The 8,966-nt window shown below is 36.6% G+C and overlaps 1 protein-coding gene across 1 annotated transcript in view; it reads right to left on the bottom strand.

Annotated features, from left to right (window-relative positions):
- LOC106873390 (prostaglandin reductase-3) overlaps positions 1 to 8,215 on the bottom strand; it is a 101,038-nt gene extending 92,823 nt beyond the window's left edge. Inside the window, exon 1 of the mRNA XM_052968857.1 lies at positions 6,999 to 8,215. The gene's annotated coding sequence lies outside the window, so the exon portion shown is untranslated. The remainder of the gene's footprint in view (positions 1 to 6,998) is intronic.
- Positions 8,216 to 8,966: the final 751 nt, after the last annotated feature.

Raw genomic sequence — 8,966 nt, 5'->3', positions numbered from 1 at the left:
GTGTGTGTGTGTGTATATATATATATATATGAGTAAAAATAAATACAAAAGAAGGGTTTTGTATGATCGTGTATAGAGGAATATATTATTTTATTTAAGAGTTCCAACTCTGTCTGTTTTTTTATGTTTTATGTACATTCTTGTAAAATTAATGTGGGATATAGAATATGGAATATATAATATATAATATAAAAATGGATGGTACAATGAAATGAAGTATTGAATGTCTTATTGAATATATGGAATATGTCTTATTGAATATATGAAATATTGAGTGTTCAATATAAAGGATTAAACATATAAAGGCGAATACGTATTTTCAATACCTTGTGGTATTCATCATGGCCGACACACACACACAAAGGGAATAAAAATGCTTTTACTCAAAAAACAAATCAGGGTCAGTCGCTGGAAGAGCATCAGGCTGAAAATAATTCCGCAAAAAAATGTATTTATCTAACAGACCCATAAGGCAGTTGGCAATTCAAGCCTACAGTAGAAAATTCTTGCCAAACATGATACATGCTTCTGAAACAAACTTCTTCAATATATATCTTTTGTTGAAGGGACATGACTCAGTGGTTAGAGCATTGGACTCACAATCATGGGTTAGTGATTTCGATTCCCAGACCAAGCTGTGTGTTGTGTTCTTGAGCAAGACACTTTGTTTCACCTTGCCCCAGTTCAATGAGTTGCAACATCACTGGTACCAAGCTGTATCAGCCTTTGCCTTTCCCTTGGATAACATCAGTGGTGTGGAGAGGTGAGGCTGGTATGCATGGCCGACTGCTGGTCTTCCATAAACAATTTTGCCTGGACTTGTGCCTTGGAGAGGAACCTTCAAGGTGCAATCCCATGGTAATTCGTGACTGAAGGGAGTCTTTACCTTTTACCCTGTATTTTTTTTTTTGTCTTGTTTATATATCTTTATTGAGAAACATTTCTCATGTTCCCAGCACACAAAATGGAAAAGGCATTGCACCAGAGGATAGCAAGGGAAATGCACTGGAACAGCCACTCTGACTCCCAGGGCTCGCACTTGCAGACAGCCATCTCCACCCCAATAGTAGTGAGCAGGGACATGGCCCAAGTGCCAAGAACAGTGGTGGTCTCCACTGCCACAGGCTCAACCATAAACCTGTTGGAGAGCAACTAATATCTTGAGAGTTTGCTTTTCTCAGCCTGTCAAGCAGCAGAGCCTGAGCTGGTAGCTGACCACACCAAGTTGCTGATGGACAGAATATTTGATTAGAATTTTAAAGGCTCATAGTCTTACTGTGTTTTGTTGTCAGTGGTACTAACATGTATTACGTCAGCATTTCGTGTGGCTTCTTAGTGTTAGAATGGTGCATGTAGGGAGTATCTTTTATTATCTTTTATCTTTTGTTTCAGGCACTAGATTGTGGCTATGCTAGGGCACTGCCTTGAAGAATTTTAGTCAAACGAATCAACTCCAGTACTTATTATTTTTTGTAAAGCCTGGTACTTATTCTATTGGTCTCTTTTGCCAAACCACTAAGTTACAGGGATGTAAAAACACCAACACAAGTTGTCAAGTTGTGAAAAGAATAACATGCAGTTTAATGCTGAAAAGTTTCAAGTCTTGTGATATCAGCATGCAAAACTAAATGCAGTACCCATTAAATACACTGGACCTGGAGGGACTGCAATCCCAGAGGCACAGTCAGTGCAAGATCTGGACATTTACATGAGTAATAATGCATCCTTTCATGTTCATGTTGCTAAATTGTCAATGAAATGCAGGCGACTGACCGGATGGATTCTTAGGACTTTTAGAACAAGAGATCAGGAAACCATGATGGTCCTCTGGAGGACACTTGTCCTTAGCCACTTTGACTATTGCTCTCAGCTATGGTCACCAACGAGTGTCAAATTAATCTCAGAACTTGAGGCAATCCAACGAAACTACACGAAGAAGACAGCCTCTATGCAGCATATAAGCTATTGGGAAAGACTCAAGAGATTAAGACTCTATTCCTCAAATCCATTCACAGAGCTTTGGTCAGCCCAAGGCTATAGGAGAATATACTGAATCTGGAACCATATAGTTGCAAAGCAAACTTCTTACCACTCAGCTATGCCTGCACCTATGTGTGTTTTTTGAAATTGTCATATATTTTTTGTATTAGGCTTGTGAACAGTTTCGGTGATTTCACTTCAAATGCTACTGGAAATATGTAATCTAGTGCTATCTGTTACATGGTAGGAGTTATTGGTGACTAAACCAGCATCTGCTCCAGGTTAGCTTTGTGAAGAGGGTTGTAAGAATCTCATCAGGACAAAAACAAGACCTATCAATAGGACAAATGTAGTATAGGGCTAAAATTAACCTAAGCAATTGTGCAAGGGAACATAGATATATTCAAGATGGTGAAGGAGCAAATTATAAAACCACTTTGGGAATGATGTAACCTTAGTTCTTATCAGAACATTTGTCTGGGAGAGGAATGTATAAGGCCCTTTAGCTGTTGTGTTGGAGTCCTGTCTGATATGCCCAGCTGCTTTGCATGTAAGCCCAGAGAGAATAAGGTTTAGGGAGTGTACTCTGAAAGAAAAACAAACTAGCAGTTATCTTTAACCCTTTGACTGTGAAATTAAATTTCATGATTATTTCAGTGATTATGTTAAATATCTACCAAACTACAGAATAGTTATTTTCTGCAGGTCATCTTGTCTCAATAAACTTCACATATCAACAAAAAGTAGTTTCAAAGATGACATTTTTCAACAAAAGAGAGATTGGTATATAAAACTACAGTTAAGAGTAATGAAATTTTGAGTGGATGTATCTGATTTCCACATTAAATGGGTTTCAGGTAGTTTCCAAAAAACTAAATTTCCAGTAGCTTGGATAGATTTATCTCCTTCACAGTAAAGATAGAGATATTGGGAAATGTGTAACCCCAATATTTCTATAAATTTTCATAGTACAAACATCCTCTCTTGCTACATAGATCTCAGGAGTGGTTTATCATCATTGCAGTGGTTACAGTATCATACATATCTACGATAATGAACTACTACTATTACTTCCACAGTTTTCTCACTCATAACAATACAAGTGTAACATTGGTTGGTAGCAATTGCAATTCTCTATTCATCCACACAGAAATATTCCCCAAAAGAAAGAACAATTAAGTGAGCTAAAAAAGGAACACATGCAAATTATGCTCACCAAATCACACTGACCTGGCCTCACTCAGGCTTAATTTTCCCACTCACTACCATTTAAACACCACATCAAAGATGGCCTCTGATTTTTATCAATGATGCAACTGTTGAGGACCTCTTTTTTCTCCACCTTTTCATTTCAACACCCACCCCATCTTTTGGATTTCATCAATTGGTTCGACTTACTGAATTTTTTTAGCCTCATGATGCCAGCTCATTTACACCAGCTCGACTCTGCTTCATTTTACAGCACTGAACTACACTCATGTTACAGCATCTCTCTTTGCTCCCTGTGTCTCTGATGTAAAAGCTTCGGCTTGTAGAATTGCATCAGATACAGCAAGTACTGCTGTAATTTCTACTCTTACTCAGCTGCCGTTTTAACACTTTCAGGCATCTTGCATCCTTCAAACTATCTTTATATGAACTGATCCCTTACTGCCTTTTTACTGTCTAACATCTTTATTCTTTCGCTTTTCAGGACACATTCTGACATTTTTGCTTGACTTAAATTGTTGTTTGCATGCCTCTTTGCTTCTTGCTTTCACGTTGCTTTCTTTTTACCTTTTCATGTATGTTTTGTGTTGTCAAACCCTCTGGCAGATTCTGCCCTTCTGCACACTGCCTCAGTTTTGCACCGACTGGCACATCCTGCACACTGCCTTAGTCTTGTATCACAGATACTGTACATAAACCTGAATGCTGTTACATCATTTTTGCTTGTCCAGGAATTTTATTTGCATGAATTTTCACTTGTTTGTATCAACTTTCAGTGTGCGGAGAGGTACTGTAGACTCCCAGGAGGGATTTATTTTGTCATGGCAAAGTAACACACCATGCTACGTCCACTTTGAACCATTAAAGCTGGCTGTGGAAGAATAGATGTAGCGGTTTCCACCCTGAGTATCGTGTGCTTTTTGGAAGAGCTAGTCAGCTGCAGCTCAGCTAGCGTAACACAAGCATGACTCTAAAATCAACTGTGCTATGCAACTCCTGGAATCATTTAAGCCACGAAGGGCCATCCTTTAGTAAACTTGTTGAAACTCTTTTTGTCATCAAAATTGTACATTCTGTTCCCACACATTTTATTCAACATTTACTTAAAAATTGTAATATCACTTACTACTGCTTGTACGAGAGGATTACCTCACCTGAAATAAAGTTTGTTGAGTTCGTTCATATATTCGCCCTCTGACTTTCCTTCGACATTCTAAGCAAAACTCACAACAGAACACTCCAGACAAATCACTACATTGGTGACACGCACTACATATTCTTGTATTCTCTGTAGGATTTTTAAAGGGTGGCTTTGAAAATCTGCTTATTCGTTTGTGAAAAGGTACACTGCAATGTTGTATGCCATAACATATGACTAAAAGGATTATTGACAGGAAGGACATCCAGCTGTAAAACTCTCTCTCAGAAAACTTGTTCAAATCATGCCAACATAGAAATGGGGACGTAAAATGATGATAATGTGAATGACTCACCATACTTTAAAATACACCAGAATTAACAGATATTAATGACTTGTAGGGGCGCGGTATTTCGTTATGCAACCATCATATATTATAAAGCATATTAAACGTTTTTTTATAAGTCAATACCGTGTTCTACTGTGTTAGTAGTGCGCTTTATATCACTTCTCAAGGTTATCTCTAGTGGAGGAGCAATGGCCCAGTGGTTAGAGCAGCGGACTCGCGGTTGTAGGATCGCGGTTTTGATTCCCAGACCGGGCGTTGTGAGTGTTTATTGAGTTCCATAAGGCTCCAGGAGGGGATGGTGGCGAACCCTGCTGTACTCTTTCACCACAACTTTCTCTCACTCTTTCTTCCTGTTTCTGTTGTGCCTGTATTTCAAAGGGCCAGCCTTGTCACACTCTGTGTCACGCTGAATTTCTCTGAGAACTACGTTACGGGTACACGTGTCTGTGGACTGCTCAACCACTTGCACGTTAATTTCACGAGCAGGCTGTTCCGTTGATCGGATCAACTGGAACCCTCATCGTCGTAACAGATGGAGTGCCAACCACCACACTAAGGTTATTTCTATAGATATTTTAACATAAAGCAATGTGTTTGTGGATGATTAAGGGGTTAGATGGATGCTGAAGAAGGAGCAAATACTCCTGAAATATGGCATATACGCCTGTTACCCTCTTTTCATCTTCGATCTCTTTGTTTCTTTACATCTGATGTCTCGAATACGTAAAGTCGTAACAAAAATCAGTGCTGGCTATAATTTGTATGGGATATCTGTAGGGATGACCATAACACTAATTAACAGAATGACCTAACAAAATTTATAATCTATGAGATAGACGGAAGTGTGGAATTAACCAAAATGTTCCCAAACTAAATACAACTGAAGGTGAGAAAAGGATATTGGTATCAAGGGAAACAACTTTGCTAGGCCTGAAATTCGGTTAGTGAGGGATTACTAATATAAATAATCTATCTGTGGCAAGGTGCGACAAGGTAAAAATAACTGAAAAGAGATGAGTCATATGTATTAAAGAAAGTGATTTTTTTATATAAACTATTCTCATGACAGGTGCCATGAAGAAAGTCGGAATAACAGGTCTAATTGGTTGGACTTGGAGTGTATGTCTGCATCCAGAACGTAATTTCTTGCATGATTTATCATTCATTTCTTCAATGAACTCATCTCTTCTAAATTTTCCGATTTTTATTTAAACTGTTTTTGTTAGATTGTTCGGGAGCAGGATTGTTATTCTGTCCACATAAAGCACCGCTAGTTGTCTTGGAATTCATTTTTACTGGTGATAAATAAGACTGCACGTCGTGAACAACTTTCCAATTAAAATATGCACGTTATATGGTGTAAATGTTTCTTCTGATCTTCTAGTGTATTTGCTTTGCATCAGATATCAACCACTTTCGAAGACATCCACTTCTCAATGCAACATACTATTGTTATCGATCAGATACTACTCATATCTCTTATGTTGGTTTAGCACTTAAAATGTTTGTTTATAGTTTGAATTTCAGAGCTATTTCTAGCTGGGTTTATAGAATCTATGATCGTTGTTTTTGAAGGTATGCATCTAGGATTTATACACATATTGTTGGTGGCCCTTAAAATTGTTTGTGGTCGGTTGTTTAAAGAATATTTTTACATCTGAACCTGTGTACAAGTGGGTTAAATCGAATGCTTCTAATTGTTTAGCAAAAACTTCGGGCCTGTTTTGAGGAATCTGATTTTTAGTTATCAAATTAAATTTCCAACCGATTTATATATGGGGACTCTTTTCTAAGCACATATATGCATATAAACAGACCTGACCTCTACTAACTGCAACAATTACTCTCCAACACTGCAGTGTATTTTTTTAATGAGATTAGATTTGCCGCAATAGCAAATTGATTAATTTCGTCGGCAAAATTCCACTTTCCATTAACATAATTATTTTTGTATTTAATTCATAAAACATCAGAAATAAATAACAACACTAACATTTCATCCGATTTTGATTCAAAGAGAGAAAAAAAAACATTAGTTTTCAAAAGAAAAATATTAACATGTAAAAGAAAAATTCCATGATGAAATTAAGTTTACTTTCAGGCTCTCGCTCTCCAGCTATCAAAGAATCGATATGAGCAGAAACATAAATAAATAGAAACAAAAACAATATGCACTTAATAATAAGTGAAGAGACTAGTGTTACCAGAATGTCTATAATGAGTTAAGTTTCTAACAGTCACTTGAACTCTTGGCACAAATAGAATGTTTAGAGAAAGTTGAAGGCAGGGAACATAAAACAATATGAAAATTATTGGCCTTACCTCAAGGAATAAGCGAGTTTTAAATAAGTGGGTTGTAAATATTCACTTGTAATCCAAGCGCGAAGAAAGAATAACAAAATGATGTGATATTATTTGAACTGGAATATTAAGTGTCCTTTCAGGATATAATGAGGGGGAAATTTATATCAAATGTTACTTGAATATTTGCCCAGTATGTTTACTTTGAATATAAAGCACTAATAGGTAAAATAATTTAAAACTTGATCTTAGCAGTATATGACGAGTGACCCAACTTTTGACACTGATACTTGAAGTAAAACTTGTTCTATGAGATTTTTTTTTTTTTTCTCAATAATTTGTTGTTATAATGTAGAATGCTATCAGCAACAATCTACCACAAACTTATTTGCACAATGAAATCCCCTAAATTATTTTTATATTCTTCCATTATTTCTGAATATTACAACTTTTTTCATCTTTTGAAATTTTAAGAAAATGTTTGCAAATTTGTGTACTATATACACTGGAATTTATACGATTATATAACGGGGAAAAAAATTTTTTTTTTAAATCCTCCCACCACCCATAAATTCTAAAACTTCCACTCTTTTCCGAATTTTTTTCTAAATCAGTTTAAAATACGGAAATTTTTTTTACTTATATCCAACCAACGGACCACCCTCGGGTGCATCATCGTTGCATTAAATGTATTTATGGGGAGAAAAACATTCTTTCCTACTCCAGGCACAAGCCTCGAAATTTTGGGGGAGGGTGCCTGTCGATTAGATCGGCTCAGTACGCAACTGGTACTTAATTTATCAACCCCGAAAGGATGAAAGGCAAAGTCGACCTCGACGGAATTTGTACTCAGAACATAAAGACAGACGAAATATTGCTAAGCATTTCGCCCGGCGTGCTAACGTTTCTGCAGGTCACCGCCTTTGTGGGGAGAATCAGATGGTCGTATGATATGCAAAAAACAACAGCTAAATCGCCCTTAAATCACATACAAAAGAAAGAAAAGAATTTCTTTTTCATAATCGTATAAATTCCCGTTTTCTGAAAATTCTAAAAGATAAAAAAGTTATGAGGGATTATATAGGGCTCTTAAATCCTATGTATTCTACCAAGTTGTGTTCATGTCACATTTAGATCTAACCTTTCGATAATCGAATATTGAGCGGTTGGAGTGTCAGATTTTTGACACCTTTGAAGTCCTAATTCGTTGATGTATGAAAGGTGCCGGCTAATCCATTGTTCTCACCTTCACAACTGCTGTAATGACATGACTGTTTTCAGGAGTCTCAAAACTTTTTTTTTAGAGGGAAACATCTGTTTCCCCTGATACAATATTATAATTGAGGAAGTGTGCGTGTCTATACTTTGATTATCTAATAACTAATTTCCCCATTTATTTTGCCTTTTTCTTACTGTTTACTCTTGTAAACTATTGTTTTTCGCTAAATTTTAACTTCACTTATGTATATATGGCTAAAAGGTGAAAGTCTTTTTTTTTATATACATAAAACAACGAACATTGACTTAAGAAAAGACTCAATATATGAAAAGTCCCTTAAGACGGCAAGCTGACAGAATCGTTAGCATGCTGGACAAAATGCTGAGAGGCATTTCGACTGTCTTTACGTTTTGAGTTCAAATTCTGCCGAGATCAACTTTGTCTTTCATCCTTTCAGGGAGCAAATGGAATCGATGTAATTGACTCACCCTCTCTCCAGAAATTGCTGACCTTGTGCCAAAATTCGACTCCTCTAGATACAACAGCACTTTGTACCATAATCTGTTTTGGTTCTTTTTGATTTGTCACTCTTCTTAAAACTTTCTAAACAGATGTCAATTACAAAAAGCTGAACCATTTTTTGAAGAAATTAATAATTCGTTCTTCTATAGGCCAAAGCCTAAAGTTTTGTGGAGAAGGGTAAGTCAATTACATCGCCTCAAGTGTTCAGCTGGTATTTATTTTATCAACCCCGGAGAGCCGGAAGAAAT

The sequence above is a fragment of the Octopus bimaculoides genome, chromosome 6, assembly GCF_001194135.2.
Source record: "Octopus bimaculoides isolate UCB-OBI-ISO-001 chromosome 6, ASM119413v2, whole genome shotgun sequence".
NCBI classification, from domain to species: domain Eukaryota; kingdom Metazoa; phylum Mollusca; class Cephalopoda; order Octopoda; family Octopodidae; genus Octopus; species Octopus bimaculoides.
This window is presented reverse-complemented; position numbering and strand designations above follow the sequence as displayed.